Source organism: Pongo pygmaeus, chromosome 7, assembly GCF_028885625.2.
Source record: "Pongo pygmaeus isolate AG05252 chromosome 7, NHGRI_mPonPyg2-v2.0_pri, whole genome shotgun sequence".
NCBI classification, from domain to species: domain Eukaryota; kingdom Metazoa; phylum Chordata; class Mammalia; order Primates; family Hominidae; genus Pongo; species Pongo pygmaeus.
Window position 1 is genome coordinate 115,230,086 of NC_072380.2, and position 9,556 is coordinate 115,239,641.

General features: G+C 47.9%; 1 long non-coding RNA gene across 1 annotated transcript; it reads right to left on the reverse strand.

The window, feature by feature from the left end:
• Positions 1–2,126: 2,126 nt before the first annotated feature.
• LOC134740029 (uncharacterized) lies at positions 2,127–4,808 on the reverse strand. The gene is made up of 3 exons (XR_010127270.1): positions 4,691–4,808; positions 3,184–3,320; positions 2,127–2,250 (listed from the first exon to the last, which is right to left on the reverse strand). It is a non-coding gene; the product is annotated as an uncharacterized LOC134740029 (long non-coding RNA).
• Between the last annotated feature and the right edge of the window lie 4,748 nt (positions 4,809–9,556).

Consider the following 9,556-nt stretch of genomic DNA (forward strand, 5'->3'; position numbering starts at 1 on the left):
TCCTGTCAACAATCCTATGAGGAAGGAACTATTATCATCCCTATTTTACAGACATAGTCACTGAGTAAACTGCCCAACGTCATGCAGCTTGGCAAGCCAGGATTAAAACCCTGCAACTTCGCTCCTGCTAACTCTTCCCCCCTCCAGCCTTTTGAGATCAAATAGGCAAAACATCAGGTGTGCTGGGCTTGTGTAACCACGTCATAGAAAGGAGATGCAGGTGGGTCTTGGAAGACAGGGATCAGGAATTTTCTCTTTTTGTTTTTCACTTTTTATTTTTGAGACAGGGTCTTGCTCTGTGGCCCAGGCCAGAGTGCAATGGGATGATCACAGCTTACTGCAGTCCCAACCTCCCAGGCTCAAGTGATTCTCCCACCTCAGCCTTCTGAGTAGCCGAAACTACAGTTGCACATCACCACACCTGGCTAATTTTTATTTTATAGATTGGGGGTCTTGCTATGTTGCCCAGGCTGGTTTTGAACTCCTGGGCTCAAGCAATCCTCCTGCCTTGGCCTGCCAAAGTGCTAGGATTACAGATGTGAGCCACCTTGACTGGCCTCTTTCTCTTTTTAATTTTTCTGTTTTCTGAACTCTAATCCCATGGCAGATCCCTGGTCTCAGGAATCAGTGTGCCCCTGGCCTTTTGGATCTCTAGTTCCTGTTTTCCTGTAGGCTGGATTTATTCTCATCTACTGCAGACTAATTTCCTCCAAAATCCACTGCAAAGCTACCATCAGCTCTCACAGAGAAACAAACTGTCCTCCTCCCTGTGCTTCCAAGTTTGAAATTTCCAGAAGAGGGCTCTGACCAGCCTGTTGGGTCAGTGCTGTCTCCTGGCCAGTCTACAGCGGGCAAGGGGGAGGGATCCACAAGAAGACAGTAATTCTCATTCAAAGTCTTGGTGGGAGGTACCAGCTCCAAAAAGAAGTGGGTGGACGGTCCTTTCCGGACAGGCAGTGCCCAACATCCGCGGCACAATTGCTGGGAGTGGGAAGAGTTTCCAGATCCAGGCCTCCAAACACACAGTGGGCCAGGAGCCTCTGGGGAGCCACCAGGCAGCAGGTGGGGGCAAAAAGGAAATAAGAAGACTTAGAGGGTTACTCAGAAAGGAAATGAGAGGCCAAGTGTGGTGGCTCACAACTGTAATCCCAGCACTTTGGGAGGCCGAGGTGGGCAGATCACTTGAGGACAGGAGTTCGAGACCAGCCTGGCCAACATGGGAAAACCCGATCTCTACTAAAAATACAAAACATTAGCCAGGCGTGGTGGTATGCGCCTGTAGTCCCAGCTCCTTGGGAGGCTGAGGCAGGAGAATTGCTTGAACCTGGGAGGTGGAGGTTGCAGTGAGCTGAGATCACACCACTGTACTCCAGCCTGGGCGACAGAGCAAGACTCTGTCTCAAAAAAAAAAAAAAAAAGGCCAGGCATGGTGGCTCATGCCTATACTCCCAGCACTTTGAGAGGCCAAGGCGGGTGGATCACCTGAGGCTGGGAGTTCGAGACCAGCCTGGCCAACACGGTAAAACCCCATCTGTACTGAAAACAAACAAACAAACAAACAAACAAACAAAAATCAGCCAGGTGTGGCAGCACCAGGTGTGGCGGCACCTACTCACCAGCTGAGTAGTAATCCCAGCTACTCAGGAGGCTGAGGCAGGAGAATTGCTTGAACCTGGGAAGCAGAGGTTGCAGGGAGCTGAGATCGCACCATGCACTCTAGCCTGGGAGACAGAATGAGACTCCGTCAGAAAGAAAGAAGAAAGAAAGAGAGAAAGAGGTGGGGGTTGGGGGGTTGGTAAGGAAGGGAAGGGGAGGGGAGGAGAGGGGAGGGGATTGGAGGGGAGGGAGAAATGACAGTGAGCAGGGAAGGGCAGGAAATCAAGAGTGGACCCCAGCTCAATATGGGTCCCTGCAACAGACTGGGGAGGAGACGTGACTGTGAAGAATAAAGTGCACCTGAATTTACGGGTCAAGGGCGAGGAGCCAAACGGGATTTCTGGTCTAGTCTTTCTTCTAAAATCAGTCTCCATGGAGCTTCAGGAGGCCTGCTGGGAATTAGTCCTCATGCTTCCTCCCAGCTTGTACCAAACCTATTCCTGAGTGACAGATCACCCCAAAACATAGCTGCTAAAACAACAGTTGTCATTTATTATCTTTTACAGCTTCTAAGAGACAGGATTTGGGGGCTGCTTGACTGGGTGATTCTGGCTGGGGGTCTTAGTCGCTTTTCTCTTGCTTATAGCGGAATATCTGAAATGGTAATTTATGAGAAAAGACATTTATTTTATTTTATTTATTTATTTTTTAGACAGAGGCACGCTCTGTTGCCTAGGCTGGAGTGCAGTGGTGTGATCTTGGCTCACTGCAACCTCCGCCTCCTGAGTTCAAGTGATTCTCCTGCCTCAACCTCCAGAATAGCTGGGATTACAGGTGCGTGCCACCACGCCCCACTAATTTTTTGTATTTTTAGTAGAGATGGGGGTTTCACCACATTGCCCAGGCCAGTCTCGAACTCTTGGCCTCAAGCGATCTGCCCACCTCAGCCTCCCAAAGTGCTGGGATTACAAGCGTGAGCCACCGTGCCTGGCCAAAAAGAATTTATTTCTTACAGTTCTGGAGGCTGAGAAGTCCAAGGTTGAGGTGACACATCTAATGCTAGCTTTCTTGCTGGTGGAGACTCTGCAGGGTCCCAAAGTGGAGCAGGAGGTTGAATGTGCTAATGTGTTAGCTTGGGTCTCTCTTCCTCTCCTTAGTAAGCCACCAGTTCCACTCCCATGATAACCCATTAATCTATTAATCCATGAATACATTAATCCATTCATAAGAACAGAGTCCTCATGATCCAATCACCTCTTAAAGGCCCCACCTCTCAACAGTGCCACCTTGGGGATTAAGTTTGAACATGAGTTTTGTAGGGGACATTCAAACCATAGCAGGCTCTCTCATGGATTGCAGTCCCATCGTGGCTAGGGCTGGGTCAACTGGAAGACCTCCACACTCACAGGTCTGCTGTCTGGCCTGGGGCTGCCCAGCAGGGGCTCCACAGGCATCTCTCTGCATTTTTCTAGGGCCCTTCCAGGTGGTCTCCCCAGCAATGGTGGCTTCAGGGTACCCAGACTCCTTCCATGTTGACTTAGGGGCCTGAAGGCACATATTCCAAGAGACAAGCAGGAGCTATGTTACCTTTTATGAGCTAGTCTTGGAAGTCACACAGCATCATCTCCACAGCACTAGACCAACAGAGGCAATTTCAAAGGTTCACCCAGGTTCAAGGCCATGGAGCATGCCCCACCTCTCCAAGGAGCGATGTCACTATCACACTGCAAGAAGAACGTACGGCATGGGATGTGGCTGGTGCGGCCATCTTTGGCAGTCTGACACTGTAGCTTTATCCCAAGCTATGCCTCTTTTTTGTTATAATTCAAACAATATAGAACATAAAGTAAAAAGTGAAAGTACTTGCTGGGCGCAGTGGCTCACGCCTGTAATCCCAGCACTTTGGGAGGCCGAGGCGAGTGGATCACCTGAGGTCAGGAGTTTGAGACCAGCCTGGCCAACATGGTGAAACCCTGTCTCTACTAAAAATATAAAAAATTAGCTGGGAGTGCTGGTGGGCGCCTGTCATCCCAGCTACTTGGGAGGCTGAGGCTGGAGAATTGCTTGAACCCAGAAGGGAGAGGTTGCAGTGAGCCGAGATCATGCTACTCCACTCCATCCTGGGTGACAGAGCAAGACTCTGTCTCAAAACAAAACAAAAAATGAAAGTTCCTGCCTTATCCTGCTACCCAGAGGAAACCTCTCTTACCAGTTGGTATTCAGATTCCTTTTCTAAGCACTTACAAATATGTATTTAAGTATGAATGTGCTGAAAATTTTCCAGGGGCCCTGCAGGGCTACTCTGCACACTTCCCCACCCTGTCCTGTGCCTCGGGAGGCTGACCTGCTGCAATGGGCTCCCTCACCTTTGGGCTTCCAGGTGGGTTTGACAACTGGGGGGCACCAGGTGGAGATGGGAGAAAGGGAGGAGAGAGGGAGGTGAGAGTACTGATTTCCCCATCTCCCTTCCTGGCTGTCTCAGTGAGGTGACTGTGTCCACTACAGAGTCTCAACTCCTGTGCATGGATCCTCTGCATCCTTATCTCTGCCTTTGGATTACACTGTGAGCTTCACAGCAGTTATATTTTATGTTGATGACACAGCAAGTGATAATAGAGTCCCCAGTGCTATGTGCCCCAGGGGATCACAGTGTGCCTGGTGGTTTCCATATATCCCGCCCACAACTCTATAAATATTCCTCTTATTAAACTCTCTGCACATTACCCAATGTCCAATATAAGTGTGCTCTTAATTGATGCAATGTAACATACCCCCATAGTTTTAAACGGTATGATGCTATGCTATTACGTAGCAACTAACTTTTTTCACTTTCTGTATTGCCTATATCTTTCCATTTCAGCACAAATAATCACCCCTATTAATACTTGCATGTGCCATCTAGAATGTATATTTCCTAACTGGTGTGACCTTCCCCACTGATGGACATTTAGGTTGTTGTCAACTTTTTTCCCTTTCACAAGCACTGACACAATGAACATACTTGCATATGTCTGTCTGTCTGTCTAAGCTGTATTTCCTTGGGTTAAACATGCCTGATATAACTTCAAGGTTGGCCAGGTACAGTTACTCACACCTGTAATTCCAGCACTTTGCAAGGCTGAGGCAGGTGGATCGCTTGAACCCAGGAGGCGGAGGTTGCAGTAAGCCGAGATCGCACCAATGCAGTCCAGCCTGGGCGGCAGAATGAGACCCTGTCTCAAAAAAACAAAAACAAAAAAACACACAAAAATTAGCCAGGCATGGTGGCATGCACCTGTAGTCCCAGCTACTTGAGAGGCTGAAGAGGGAGGATCACTTGAACCTGGAAGGTGGAGACTGCAGTGAGCCAAGATCCTGCCACTGCACTGTAGCCAGGGTGACAGAGTAAGACCCTGTCTCAAACAAGCAAACAAACAAAAAACTCTTAAAGGTCAAGGAGTAGGTTCTGGAGCCACATCTCCTTGGGTTCAAATCCCATCTCCTTTATCTAATGGGAAAGCTCGTCTCTTCTGCCTAATGACTGTGCAATTGTGGGTCTATTTTACCACTCCCCCACTTCAGTTCGCTTAACCATAAAAAGGTGATAATACCTTTCCATAGGGGCATTGAGAGGGCCAATCTCACAGGGTCAGCCTAAGGATCCAATGATATAACCATGTAAAACATCTTGTACATTCAGCCTCTCTAAGATTCCATTTCCCCATCTGTAAGATGGTAACATTACATCCCTGGTTGATTGGATTTGAGGATTAAATCTCATAGGGTTGTGAAGATTAAGTGAAATAATCCGAGTAAAGGACTTAGCACCATGCCTGGTCCCAGAGTAAGTGCTCCATAAACATTAGCCCTTGTGGTTATTGCCTATATTCTCTACTAAGTTTAATATTTTATTACAGGTATTATGACTACTATAAGCTTTACAGCAGTTATATCTTACATTGATTATGGTTCTTAACAACTAAAAATATTTGCTCAGAGTAATCTAGGAAGAAGGCTTTACTTAAATACACCCTTTAGACATAGAAATGTACATAGAAACATAGGTTATTAATTTGTTCCTCGTTACTTCCTATTGGAAAAATCAACCAAAGTTCTTTCCGTAGAGTAACATGTGAGCATTTGGGGGCTGGTGGGTGAATGGGATGGATTGCTTTGATGATTATTCCCATGAAGATGAACTCCAGATTTCTATTTTTCTCCATCTGGAGAAAAACACAGATTTTTGCCAACATGCATATTTGCACGTCACCACTACAAGAGCACGCAGAGGACACGTTGGGGAAGAAGCCCATCCTGAGTCCTTGAACTATGGGAACCTGTAAATATTGGGTGGGAATACTAATCCCACGGAGCATTCCGGGCTATCAGGTGAACCAGGTGAAGTGTCCCTGGCGGCTTCAGAATAAACATCTACAAAGGCCAGGGTGTTCACAACTGTTAAAGAGGAGCCTGTGGATTTTTGGAACCGAAACCCCCGCCAGAGAACTACTAGTTTTAACTGCAGTTGTGACAATTAAGCAAGAGACCTACAAACATATTGCTTAACACTCGTCTGTCAACACCCGGGCTGTCCACAGACCTGTGGCTGCCTTCTCATGGAACCTGACATCTCTATTTGGACAGTCTCCCCAGCAAAGTGTTTCCATCCAGAGAAAGTTCACCAGGGAAGCAAAAGGCATTAGGGTTTGCAGTCCCACTGCCCACTAGGGCAAAAGCCACTAGGACGGGCATCTAACCACGTGGGGCTTTGGAGAGTCGAAGCCAGCCTGGGGTGGGGGTGGGGTGCTCCTCCTGCAGGTCCCCTCTCCGCCCCCCCTTCCTGGCACAAAGAGATATGTTCTCTGCACGGCTGTTTGCCCTGAGAAGCTGGAACCAGGCCATGGGATGCTCAGGCTGACACAGGGAACATGATCCTGCCCACTCAGCCCTCCGCTGGCGGGAAGCTGTTGTCCTTACAACTCCAGTTTGGTGATTCTCAAACTTCAGTGTGCATCAGACCACCTGGGGGACAGGGGAGGAAGCTTGTTAAGAAGGCAGATTCCCAGACACATCCCCATAAATTCTTACCCGATGGATGAGACTCTGCAACTGAGAAATATCATCCCCGTCAGAATCACAAGCTAAACTGTCCCCCAAGCAATGTTTAAAAAATGTCTGTGCCATCATTGAAAAGTTGGGAGATTTAGTGTACAAATTTTGGCTGGGCACGATGACTCACACCTGTAATCCCAGCACTTTGGGAGGCCAAGGTGGGCGGATCACCTGAGGTCAGGAGTTCAAGACCAGTCTGGCCAACATGGCGAAAACCCGTCTCTACTAAAAGTAGAAAAATTAGCCAGGCGTGGTGGCGTGTGCCTGTAATCCCAGCTACTCAGAGGCTGAGACAGAAGAATTGCTTGAACCCAGGAGGCAGAGGTTGCAGTGAGCCGAGATAGTGCCACTGCATTCCAGCCTGGGTGACAGAGCGAGACTCTGCCTCAAAAAAAAAAAAAAAAAAAAAAATTAATTAAAAAAAATAAAATAAAAATTTTATTTTCGTCCAGAGCACAGGCAAGCCCAAGTCTACTTTAGCAGTCGGTAGTAAGAAGCCAGTACTATGGAGCATCTGCCCTTGAGGCAAGGCTGGCGCCCTCCAATCCAACCATGCACACATGCTGCGTGCACACTCACCACTCTGGCCATGTCCTGTGCATCGACTTTGAGTTTGTAAACTCTGCTCCATTCTTCCAGGATGAAGAGAAATAGCAGAGCCCTAAAGCATACGCCTTTCTGCTTTCCCAGCTGCAGCGAGTTGTATTTATGTCCCTGCTGCCTGGCCTCTTAACTCCACTCTACTAGGGCATTTCTCACTAGAATAGAACTTCCACAAGGGAAGGGCTTTGTCTATTTTGTTCTCTGCCATCTTCCTAGTGACTATCGTGGTGCCTGGAACACAGTAGGAGGTCAAAAGTATGTATCAAACAACTACAATGATAACACTTCACATTACTAGGATGGCTATCACCAAAAAGACACCAAGTAGCCAGGTGTGGTGCTGCAGGCCTGCAGTCCCAGCTACTTGGGAGGCTGAGGCAGGAGGATTGCTTGAACCCAGGAGTTCAAGACTTCAGTATGCCATAATCACACCTGTGAATAGTCACTACACTTCAGCCTGGGCAACATAACAAAAAAAAGAAAGAAAAGAAAAAATAACAAGTGTTGGTGAGGATGTAGAAAAATTAGAGCCCTCATTGCTGGTGGGAATGTAAAATGGTGCAGCCACTTTGGAAAACAGTGTGGCAGTTCCTCAAATGTTAAATGTGTAGTTCACACAAAAGCCATCAATGCAATCCCCAAATATAGATCCAAGAGAAATGAAAACAAGTGTTCAAACAAAAACTTGCACATGAAAACTCGTAGCAGCATTATTCATAACAGCCAAATGGTGGAAACAACCCAAAATGTCCATCAAACAGTGAATGGACAAACAAAATGTGGTACATCCGTACAATGAAATATTATTGAGTCATGAAAAGCAATGAAGTACTGATACATGCTATGACAAGAATTATGCTGTAAAAGAAGCCAGATACAGAAGGCCACATGTTGTATGATTCCACTTGTATAAAATACCCAGGACAGGCAAGTCCACAGGGACAAAAAGTAAAGTAGTGGTTGCCAGGCCCTGGGAGGAGAGGGGAATGGGGAGTGACTACTTCACAGATACAGGATTTCTTTTGGGGAGGAAGATATTCTGGAACTAGACAGTGGTGATGGCTGCACGACATTGTAAATGTACTAAATGCCACTGAATTGCACACTTTAAAATGGTTAAGATGATGAATTTTATGTTATGTGTAATTTACCACAACAAAAAAAAGTTTCGGATGAATGAATGAATGAGTGAATAAATGAGTCTTCCACCGCCATGCCCTAAAGGCCAGGTGTTGACAAGGAAAGTCTAAGTTGTCTCCAGAGTCCAGTCCCCACCCCACCTTCATCCTTGCAGTACACCATCTGTCCTGGGAGGGCAGGCGGGGCCCAGCTCCAAGCTGAAAATGGGGCAGAACAAAGCTCCTTGGCTCTCCATCTGCTTCCAAATCTGGAAGATGGAGTGGGCAGTCACACCCACTGCTCAAGGCTGCTGGGAAGACAAGCGAAAGTTCTCTGCACACCGTAGACCCGCAGTGAGTACTGCTTCCCTTCCAGTCCTCCACAGGGGAGCTATCGCGGGAGGGATTCCTCAACCCACACAGCACCTGGCTCGGGGTGGGCTGGCTGCATGTTGTGGGATCCTGTTGGGGCCTGGACATTTGCTGTGCAGGCGAAGTGCTGAGAACACCACCCCTCAAAGTTCCACCTGGCAGGTGTCCATCCCTATTAGTAGAACCCACGGTTCCCAACATTGTACTGCACACAGCATGGCACTCCATTACTACCTAATTTCTTGAGGATCAATGAAAACACACCTGCTTTCAAGCAGTGGAAACTTCATCTCTGAAAGACGGTCCCTGCCACAGGCTGTGGCGCTCTTGAGTGATGGGCTGCAGTGGTGGGGTGCAGTGGACAGCAGAGTACTGGAACCTGGTGATACAGAAAATGGCAGAAGCCACTGGATCTGGAGTCCTGGCTCTGTCCTTAAAGGGGTGGCTTTAACCCGTATGCTCCTGGGCTCTTGTGAGAATTTAAAAAGACTAATGCGGGCCGGGCACGGTGGCTCATGCCTGTAATCCCAGAATTTGGGGAGGCCAAGGCGGGTGGATCACCTGAGGTCGGGAGTTTGAGACCAGCCTGGCCAACATGGTGAAATCCTGTCTCTACTAATACAAAAAATTAGCCGGGAGTGGTGGCGCATGCCTGTAATCCCAGCTACTCGGGAGGCTACTCAGGAGAATTGCTTGAACCCGGGAGGCGGAGGTTGCAGTGAGCAACAGTTGCCTGGCGACACAGCGAGACTCCATCTCAAAAAAAAAAAAAAAAA